Below are 9,528 nucleotides of genomic sequence, written 5' to 3'. Positions count from 1 at the left end.
AAGCACGCCGCGCGCCTCTCTCTGCCAAACTGCCTCCTCAAGTGGATTTAAGGGAGGAGAGGGCTGGAAGGAGGGGGGAGACGTGACATATTCACTCCGTCTTGTCAAAAATTAGAAACGACGAGCGTTCAGAGAGGACGCCCACAACTGTCAGATTAGTCCACGTGGTCTGTTTCCAGAGCTAACTCACTCATTAAAATATTGTTGGATGAAATGTTCTCATTGGTTCTTCACCCCTGCTGAGAAAGATTTAGGACTAGCGTGCCCAGAAAAGAAAAATCAATATGGTCCAGCTATTTTGAGGAGTTTAATGATGCAATCTGGTGTTTTCAATCATAATGTTAAAAGAAATTTAAAAAAGACAAATAATTGGGAATTTTCTGGTAAAGAAATAAAAGTTTGGGAATTTAGAAACGTAACGTTGTTCACTTTATTTATTTAAATCATGATCTAGGCTTCTAAGATATTTTTCATTTAATTTATTTATTTGTTATAAAATCGTAGACACTACACAGTAAAATTGGGATAAGCAAATAAAATAAAAATTGGGATAAACAAAAGACCATGCTATAAGAAAAGGTCACGTGACACATAATACTGTACATATGATTTAAATATATGAGATATTATTTGGTATTATTATGACTCTCAGAAACTATTTTCGACATTCAAAACTCTGCTCAACCCTTCGTCTCCACCTCCTACCAACAATCTGCTGACACGTTTGCCTCATTCTTCACTGACAAAGTGGCAGCTATAAGCAAACAGTTTACTCAACTGGTCACTCCTGAACATTCACTACCACAAACTCCTTGTAGTCCAACCATCTCAGGCCCTACTGTTTCATTTTCCTCTTTTTCCCCTCTCACTGAGAACTGTGTGTCCAAGCTTCTCATGTGCAGCCGCCCTACTACATGCCCACTTGACCCCATTCCGACTAAGCTGCTCCAAGCTATTGCTCCTACAGTAGCCGCAGCAGTCACACATGTGATCAATGCTTCACTGACATCCGGTACATTTCCCACCACTCTCAAGCATGCTCAGGTTGAACCGCTGCTAAAAAAAAAACATCTCTTCCTCCACATCATGTGGAGAACTACCTACTGTCACGATACGGTGGTGTGGACCCAAAATGCAGTACCCAGGATGACACGGAGGCAGGGATGAAGATTTTAAGAAAAAAGTCTTTATTTTGTGGGTGAGCCAAAAACCAAGGTAATCCAAACTGGGAGTCAAAATCCAAAAAAGCCAAAAATCCAAAAGGTCAAAAAAAAAAAAAACAGATTACTATCTGGGGATCAAGAAACTCTGGTTAAACACAGAGGGACTAAACTGACAGAATCAACAAACATTAATGGACCGACAAGAACACAGAGACAGACAGGGCTTAAATACACTGGGAGGAGCAATCAGGGAAAATGGCAGCAGGTGTGTGAAGTGAGAGCTGGAGGGAAGACAGGTGAACCTAATAATCAAAATGGGAAACAGAAACAGAGGGCCAAATAACCCTAAGAAACTAAGACACCAAAACTAAACCTAAAGGCTGCAGGAAGGACTAACACACACACGTTGAGCTGGGGACAAAGAAGCTGGAGCTGACCTGGGAGGAAACAGTAAAAGATAACATCAGACACTAGACTGACACACAAACTGACACACAGAAACTGACACAGAAAAAAGACACAAGAGGGCGCCAAAGGGCTACAACATAAGACACATAACAGGGATGCAGACAAGGACACATGAGGGCGCTAAGAGAGCACAAGGGGAGCTGGGGGAACAAAGGGACACAAGAGGGAATCTAGAGAGGGATGGAGGACACCAGGAGGCACATAAAGGAAGGGGGCTGACGCAGACCATGACACCTACGTATCTCTCTCCTCCCTTTTCTGTCCAAAATCATTGAAAAGGTGGCTTTCAAGCAGATCACAGAGTACCTCTCACAAAACTGTCTGCTTGACCCTTACCAATCTGGGTTCAAAAGGGCCACTCCACTGAAACTGCTCTGATAGCAGTGACTGAATCCTTAAAAGAAGCTAGAGTGACAGGCAAATCCTCAGTGCTTATCCTGCTCGACTTATCGGCTGCATTTGACACTGTCAACCATGGCTTCCTTTTGTCCACACTCTCTAGCATGGGCATCACAGATAAAGCACACACCTGGTTTGAATTGTACCTCACAGGACGATCATTCAGTGTATCTTGGCTTGGACAATCCTCTGCCGTGCACCATCTTGCTACAGGAGTCCCCCAGGGCTCTGTACCAGGACCTCTTCTCTTTGCCATATACACCACCTCACTGGGTGAGATCATTCGATCACATGGCTTCTCCTACCACTGCTATGCAGACGACACCCAGCTTTATCTGTCATTTCCACCGGATGACCACACTGTCTCTGCACAAATATCAAACTGTCACTCTGACATACCAAAATGGATGAAATCCCACCCTCTCCAACTCAACCTCTCTAAAACTTAACTACTTGTCATCCCAGCAAAACCACCCATACAGCACAACATCTCAATCCAAAATGACTTCCTATCTCTGGCTCCTTCAAAGGCAGTTCGAAATCTGGGTGTTGTGATTGATGAACACCTGACCTTTAAAGATCAAGTTGCCTCTGTTGCTCTTTCATGACGCTTTGCGCTGTATAACATACGAAAGATCAGACCATACCTAGCACAACATGCCACCCAGCTCCTGGTGCAATCTACTGTCATCTCCAGCCTCGATTACTGCAATGCCCTTCTAACTGGTCTTCCAGGCTGTATTGTGAGACCTCTTCAAATGGTCCAGAACGCAGCGGCGCGTCTGGTCTTCAATCAGCCAAAAAGAGCACACGTCACCCCTCTGTTCATTGAGCTCCACTGGCTACCGCTAGCAGCACGCATCAAATTCAAATTGCTAACACTAGCATACAAAGTCCTAGATGGTACGGCTCCCATCTACCTGAATCCTCTTGCAAAGGCTTACGTATCGGCTAGCAGTGCCTACACCATGCTCAGGACAATCCAGGCTCTTCTCGTGCATCGTTCCACAAATGTGGAATGAGCTTCCAAGCACTACCAGAACAGGGGCTTCCTTTTCAATTTTCAAGAAACTCCTGAAGACCCTGCTCTTCAGAGAGCATCTTCTAAACTAACACCCTCCCTGTACCCGTCACCCCTCTCTACTGTCCACTCCTTGTTCCCTTCTCTCCATGATTGATGTCAAGTTGTTGTTGTTACTGTTGTTGTTAGCCTCAAGGGCAACATGCCGATTATCACTTGTAAATCGCTTTGGACAAAAGCGTCTGCTAAATACATAAAAATAAACATGACATAAATTAAAAACAGTCATGTGAAGGTGATGATGACATCTCAATGAAAAAAAAAGATTTATTTTCCTGAGTTTAGTAAGGATTTTGGGTCTCTTGAGATAGATGGCTGCCCATCCAGAGCCGGGTTCTGGTTTTGGTTCATCAGGTTTCTTTATGTTAAAAAAAGAGTTTTCCTTCCCACTGTCACCCTGGATGGGGGATTGCATATGACAAATTTTACACAATCTATTATATCTAATTTAGCTTGAATCTGAATCTGATATGAATTTGATTTATTTTTTCCCATAATACTTTAAAATGAGGTGTACTTCCTTTAAAAGCAATATTTTAATTAAAAACAATTATCAAATATTTATATTTGGGCACTAGGTTTATGTTTAGCCAGTAGGGGGCACCATCACAGGTTGCCACACAGAGAAGTTGGCACTGTGGAAAAAGGTAGACTTGGCAAGTCAAGCAGCTGCTTCTGAGCCCAGAAGATGTTGTTTTCCTTCTCAGAAGAAGAGTGACCATAAAAGATCTAAACCAGAGTGAGTTTAGGTAAAGCCTATAGACAGACACAAATACAAAATTTCACATATCGGTAGGGAACTTGCTGTCCCGACGGCTGGAAACCTTGTTCTATTGATGCAACTACAACCTCCACACACTAGATGTCACTTTGGTGTTCGTGTTCCATATTCCACCGTTAACTATAAAACGAGTAAACAAAAAAAATCTGAAAAATGTGGGGATGTTTATAAAAAGTTTTATATTATTACATCACATTATTATGACAATGATAAAGTGATATTTATCTTATTAACTTACACTACATTATGCATCTTGTTGCTCTGAATAAATTAAATAGAAATAGACAGTTGTTCATGGTGCAAAGCTTAGTGGGTTAATTATGTCATGAAATTTTGAGTTAACAATGAAGATATTTAGATTTGAAAAATCCACATTAATATTATGTCCATCTGTTAAAGCAATCAGTCTTGACAGCTTCTGTCAACTCTTCATATAAATGTTGTTTTGCAAGAAAAATCTATGATTTTTAACACCCGATTCTCACTATTCAGGACTTTCTGGTGCAAGACAAACCAAATAACAAAAACAAACTAAATCCACACTTTCAGATATGTTTTATGTGTTCCACTTCCTGGAATTATGCCACACAGTACACAAGATTTTCAAGCTATCACTTGTGCCACCAACTCTGGTGGCTGTCTGTTCCCACTGAGAACACACTGATTCGATATGATTTATATTTGCCCAATAATAAAGTATCATTAGTAGATAAACAACACAATAGATCTCTAGAATTTGCAGAAAAAGCAGGAGGCCTCTCATAAACCCACGATGAGCTGCTGCAGGTGTGATGGTCGTCGTAGTGATACATGACGCTGGCGTCCTCCAGGCTCCGGTTGTCATGAAGTCCTTGAAGTTATGGTGCAGGACGAAGGAGGCAGCCGCCAGACTTCAGCCTCCTCACTCTGATAGGAATGCAAACATGCAACACAGTCCTGAAAGCAGTGTAAATATGTCCACTTCAGCTTCTAGCTTTAAGACAGAAGGGAATCTCAACCAGGCTGTGTGTTGAAGGACAATAGATAAAAGCCCGCAAAAGCAATCAGCCAAATCTGCTACAGGGAATTTTAACATACAACAAAAAAAAGCCATGCATCCTCAAAGTTATGCATTCAGAGGGAAACTGTGCCATGTGCGTGTCCATACGGTGTCTGGAGAGCCGACCCAGTGACCTGTAGCTTCAGGAAGCAAAAGATAGGAGAGAAGTGATAGTGAAAGTGTCAAAAGAACATGCTTGTTTCCTTCATCAGCTGTCTGACATCACAGCATCAAAGGGTGTGAGAGGATGATGAGAGAGGAAGAAGGAGAGATGAGGGAAGACTGGATGGAGTGATGGGGTTAATTAGTGCAAATAAGAGGGTCCATTAAAAGAAATGTGAAGAGCTTCTTTCCTCTCCTTTTACAGTTGCTGTTATTTAATTTGATCAGAACCACATGTGACTTCCTCGTAAATGAAATAAGGAGGACAATTACAGACCCCGAGTGTGTGCTTTAGTTTAATCTGCCCCTGATTTTGTACGTGGTGTTTACATACCACCAGAGGAGACATCTGTAAAACTGTATTGAAATATTTATGCATAACAAAACAGCTTCGTGCATCCAGGCAGGCCTTTCTACGGGATTCGTTTTCAGTTAGCTTCTCACAAATATGACCACAAATCCTTCGATATTTGGTTTATTCATAAAAAGTTTTGATTCTATGTTATTTCAGCAGTTAGTGCTTCAAAAATAGAAAGAAATGTCCCATTCAAGCATCTGTGTATTCACGGGTTCTCAGTTCAAACTCCAGCGTTAGGCAGCAGCTTTGATTATCACAACTATTAACAAATTCACTTTGAATCTGGTAAATAATCTCTGGATTTTCCACATATGGCACACTCCTGCAGCAAAACCATGTTTAACCGACATTTAATCAGTTGCCGTAGGACTTTAAATGTGTGTTTTAGTGTCTCGCTGAATGTTTAACAGTTTCACACAGGAATGTGCTGGTTAGATAAAAAAATGTCACAGCAGCTAAGGAGCTGCAGATGTCAGGATTGCTGCAGCCTTAAGAAGACGAAGAAGAAGAAGATATAATTTCTATAGCGCCTCTCAAGATAAAAATCACGAGGCGCTTCACAAAAACAAAAAATGTAAAAATATAAAAAAGCATTTAGAAAATGTTTAAAATATATTTAAAATGTGCAAAAATAGACAATTGTGACTAAAAAAAGGTTAAGAAAGAGAGATAATTGGAAATAGGGAAATCAGTGGATCCTGAGGAAGGTGGAATAGGTGGGGAGAGCAGAATAAAGAGAGAGTGGTGAAGAAGGTCATACAAAATCCAGCTTGAACAAGTGAGTCTTCAGCTGCTTTTTAAAGGAGACCACTGAGTCCACTGATCTCAGGCTCAGGGGGAGAGAGTTCCAGAGTCTGGGGGCCACAGCAGCAAATGATCTGTCACCTTTGGTCTTTAGCCTGGTGCTGCACAACCAGTAGGCTTTGATCACTGGACCTCAGGGACCTGCTGGGGGTGTAGGGACTAAGAAGATCACCAATGTAAGATGGCGCTTGTCCATGTAAGGCCCTATAGACCAGAACCAGGATCTTGAAATCAACCCTGAAGTTGACAAGCTGATTAATGAATGTTTGGGTCATTAACCAGTGCTTCCCAAAGTCTGGGTCCAGACCCCATTGTGGGTCACTACACAGAGTCTTCAGATGATCAATTATCATCCTTGTGTTTTTCTACACTCTAAAAATAAAATGTTGAATTTACTTAACATTTATTTCTTACAGTGTGTTATTGTCCTTATTCTCTCCACACCCCATCTTTTCTCTCTCAGTTTTCTTTTTTTAAACAATTGTATATTTTTTGAATCTCTGCCGGTCCAGGCTTTTGCTCAAGTCTGTAGTACCATAAACCCAAAAAAGTTAAATGCACAACAGGAGGAGGATTTATGAATTTTCCTGTTGTAAAGTAAATCTAATCTGAAAGTAAGATATTCAGATCCACCACTCTAGTGTTAACTCAAGTAAGTTTTCACAATTACATTAACATTAATCATAAAAATTGAATTAAACATTTTTATTGCAAACATTAAAAGTACTGAAATAATTACTGTAAATTTTTAATAAGTGTTTATATTCCATGGCAGAAAGTATGCATTCATGAAAGTTGATTAATCAGAATCAGAATCAGAAAAGGTTTATTGCCATTGTCAGTGAACAAGCAGTTCACAAACTAGGAACTTGTTTCGGTACTAATGTGCTACATATAACATGAATAATAAATTTCAAAAATAGAATAAGTACAATAAAATATAATAAAACTAGCATAAAACATTCAGCTATAAAAAAAAGGCAGGTAATGGTAACATGGCCGGTAACGTGACGTTATGTCAAGTACAGCAGACGAACATGGTTGTGTATTTATAGGCTGTTCACAAGTCTGACGGCAGATGGAAAGAAGCTGTTCTTATGGCGGGAGGTTCTGGTCTGGATGGACCTTAACCTCCTGCCTGAGGGAAGCGGCTCGAAAAGTCTGTATCCCGGGTGAGAAGGGTCAGCTGCTATCCGGCCTGCACGCCCCCGAGTTCTGGAGACGTACAGGTCCTTGAGAGATGGAAGGCTGCAGCCAATCACCTTCTCAGCAGAGCGCACAATGCGCTGCAGTTTATGTTTGTCCCTCATCGTGGCTCCAGCGTACCACACAGGGATGGAGGAGGTGAGGATGGACTCAATGATGGCCGTGTAAAACTGCACCATCATCTGGGCCGGCAGCTTGGCCTTTTTCAACTGCCGCAGAAAGTACATCCTCTGCTGGGCCTTTTTGAGCAGGGAGCTGATGGATGGCTCTCACCTAAGGTCATGTGTGATGGTGGTTCCGAGGAAGCGGAAGGAGTCCACAGTGGTGACGGGGGTGTCCGTCAGGACGAGGGGGAGAGATGGGGCTGTGACTTTCCTGAAGTCCACAATCATCTCCACTGTCTTCTGAGCATTGAGCTCCAGATTGTTGCTGCTGCACCAGTACACCAGCTGTTCCACCTCCCTCCTGTAGGCGGATTCATCACCATCAGAGATGAGGGTGGTGTCGTCCGCAAACTTGATCAGTTTAACGGAGTTATGGCTCGAGGTGCAGCAGTTTGTGTACAGGGAGAAGAGCAGAGGAGACAGTACACAGCCCTGTGGGGATCCTGTGCTAATTGTCTGAATGGTGGAAACAGTCTTCCCCAGCCGCACGCACTGCCTTCGGTCCATCAGGAAGTCAGAGATCCACCTGCAGGTTGAATTGGGTACGTTGAGCATGGAGAGCTTGTCCTGGAGCAGAGCAGGGAGGATGGTATTGAACGCAGAGCTGAAGTCCACAAACAGGATCCTAGCGTAGGTTCCCGGGGAGTCCAGGTGCTGCAGGATGAAGTGGAGGGCCAGGTTGATGGCGTCGTCTACAGACCTATTAGCTCTGTATGCGAACTGCAGAGGGTCCAGGAGGGGGGAGGTGAAGGACTTGAGATGAGGGAGGACCAGGCGCTCAAAAGTTTTCATGACTACAGACGTCAGTGCCACAGGCCTATAATCATTCAGTTCAGTGACATGGGGTTTCTTAGGCACAGGAACAATGGTGGACAGCTTAAAGCAGGCTGGAACATGGCAAGTCTCCAAGGAGATGGTAAAGATGTCCGTGAAGATTGGAGACAGTACCTCTGCGCAGTGTCTCAGGGTTGCGGGGGAGACACCATCCGGGCCCGGGGATTTCCGAGGGTTTTGCTTACGGAAAACCCTAAGCACATCCTTTTCTTTCACTGAGATGGCAATGGAGGGGGAGGGGTGGTCAGTGGGGACTGTACTATTCACAATCCAAGTACAACTCCAGAGGTTTTTATAATTTTATCCTAAAACTGCCTTTATCCTCAGATGTAATAAAATACTTGTTTTCAATCTGTTTATTTATCTCATAAAACAAAACAATAAAAAATGTAATTTTCTAGAATAATTTTTGGGACTTTACCAAACTTTAGATTGCTCTTCTGTCTGGTGGGAATAAAACATGTCACCTCGCTATTCTGGGACCGCCTCCCCTGGCTCTCATGCACATGCTGTTCATGACTGTTTCAGGTGCCAAGAAAACCTGACCACTGAATTATGTAATCAGTGTTATTCCATCCAAGAACACAGCTGACAGCATGGCTGCCGAACATCCATGCATATCTTTTCAACCAATAACAGAAGTTCAAATATTTATGCAAATTATAGTCATCAAAGAGATCAGTTACTTAAATCATTTCAGAGCAAACAGCAAATATGTGAAGCAAAGCTGAAATTGTTTTCACAGCTTTTGACAAAATAAAAAGACAAGTGATTTGATGAGGTTGTAAAATGTCAAAATAACCCTTTAATGTCGTCTAAACTCAAAGCAAAGCTGGAAATGTTAGCAATTACCATAGACCCAGTCTGATGTTGTACAAAACATGCGCGCACACACACACGCGCGCACACGCACGCACACACACACACACACACACACACACACACACACACACACACACACACACACACACACACACACACACACAGATGTCCCAGTATGTCTTGCAGTACTGGGTAACTGGATTCCCTAAGAACCCAGGCTAATTAGCTGCCTTATTATGAAGCCTCC

Source organism: Nothobranchius furzeri, chromosome 18, assembly GCF_043380555.1.
Source record: "Nothobranchius furzeri strain GRZ-AD chromosome 18, NfurGRZ-RIMD1, whole genome shotgun sequence".
NCBI lineage: Eukaryota > Metazoa > Chordata > Actinopteri > Cyprinodontiformes > Nothobranchiidae > Nothobranchius > Nothobranchius furzeri.
Note: the sequence above shows the minus strand (reverse complement) of the source record.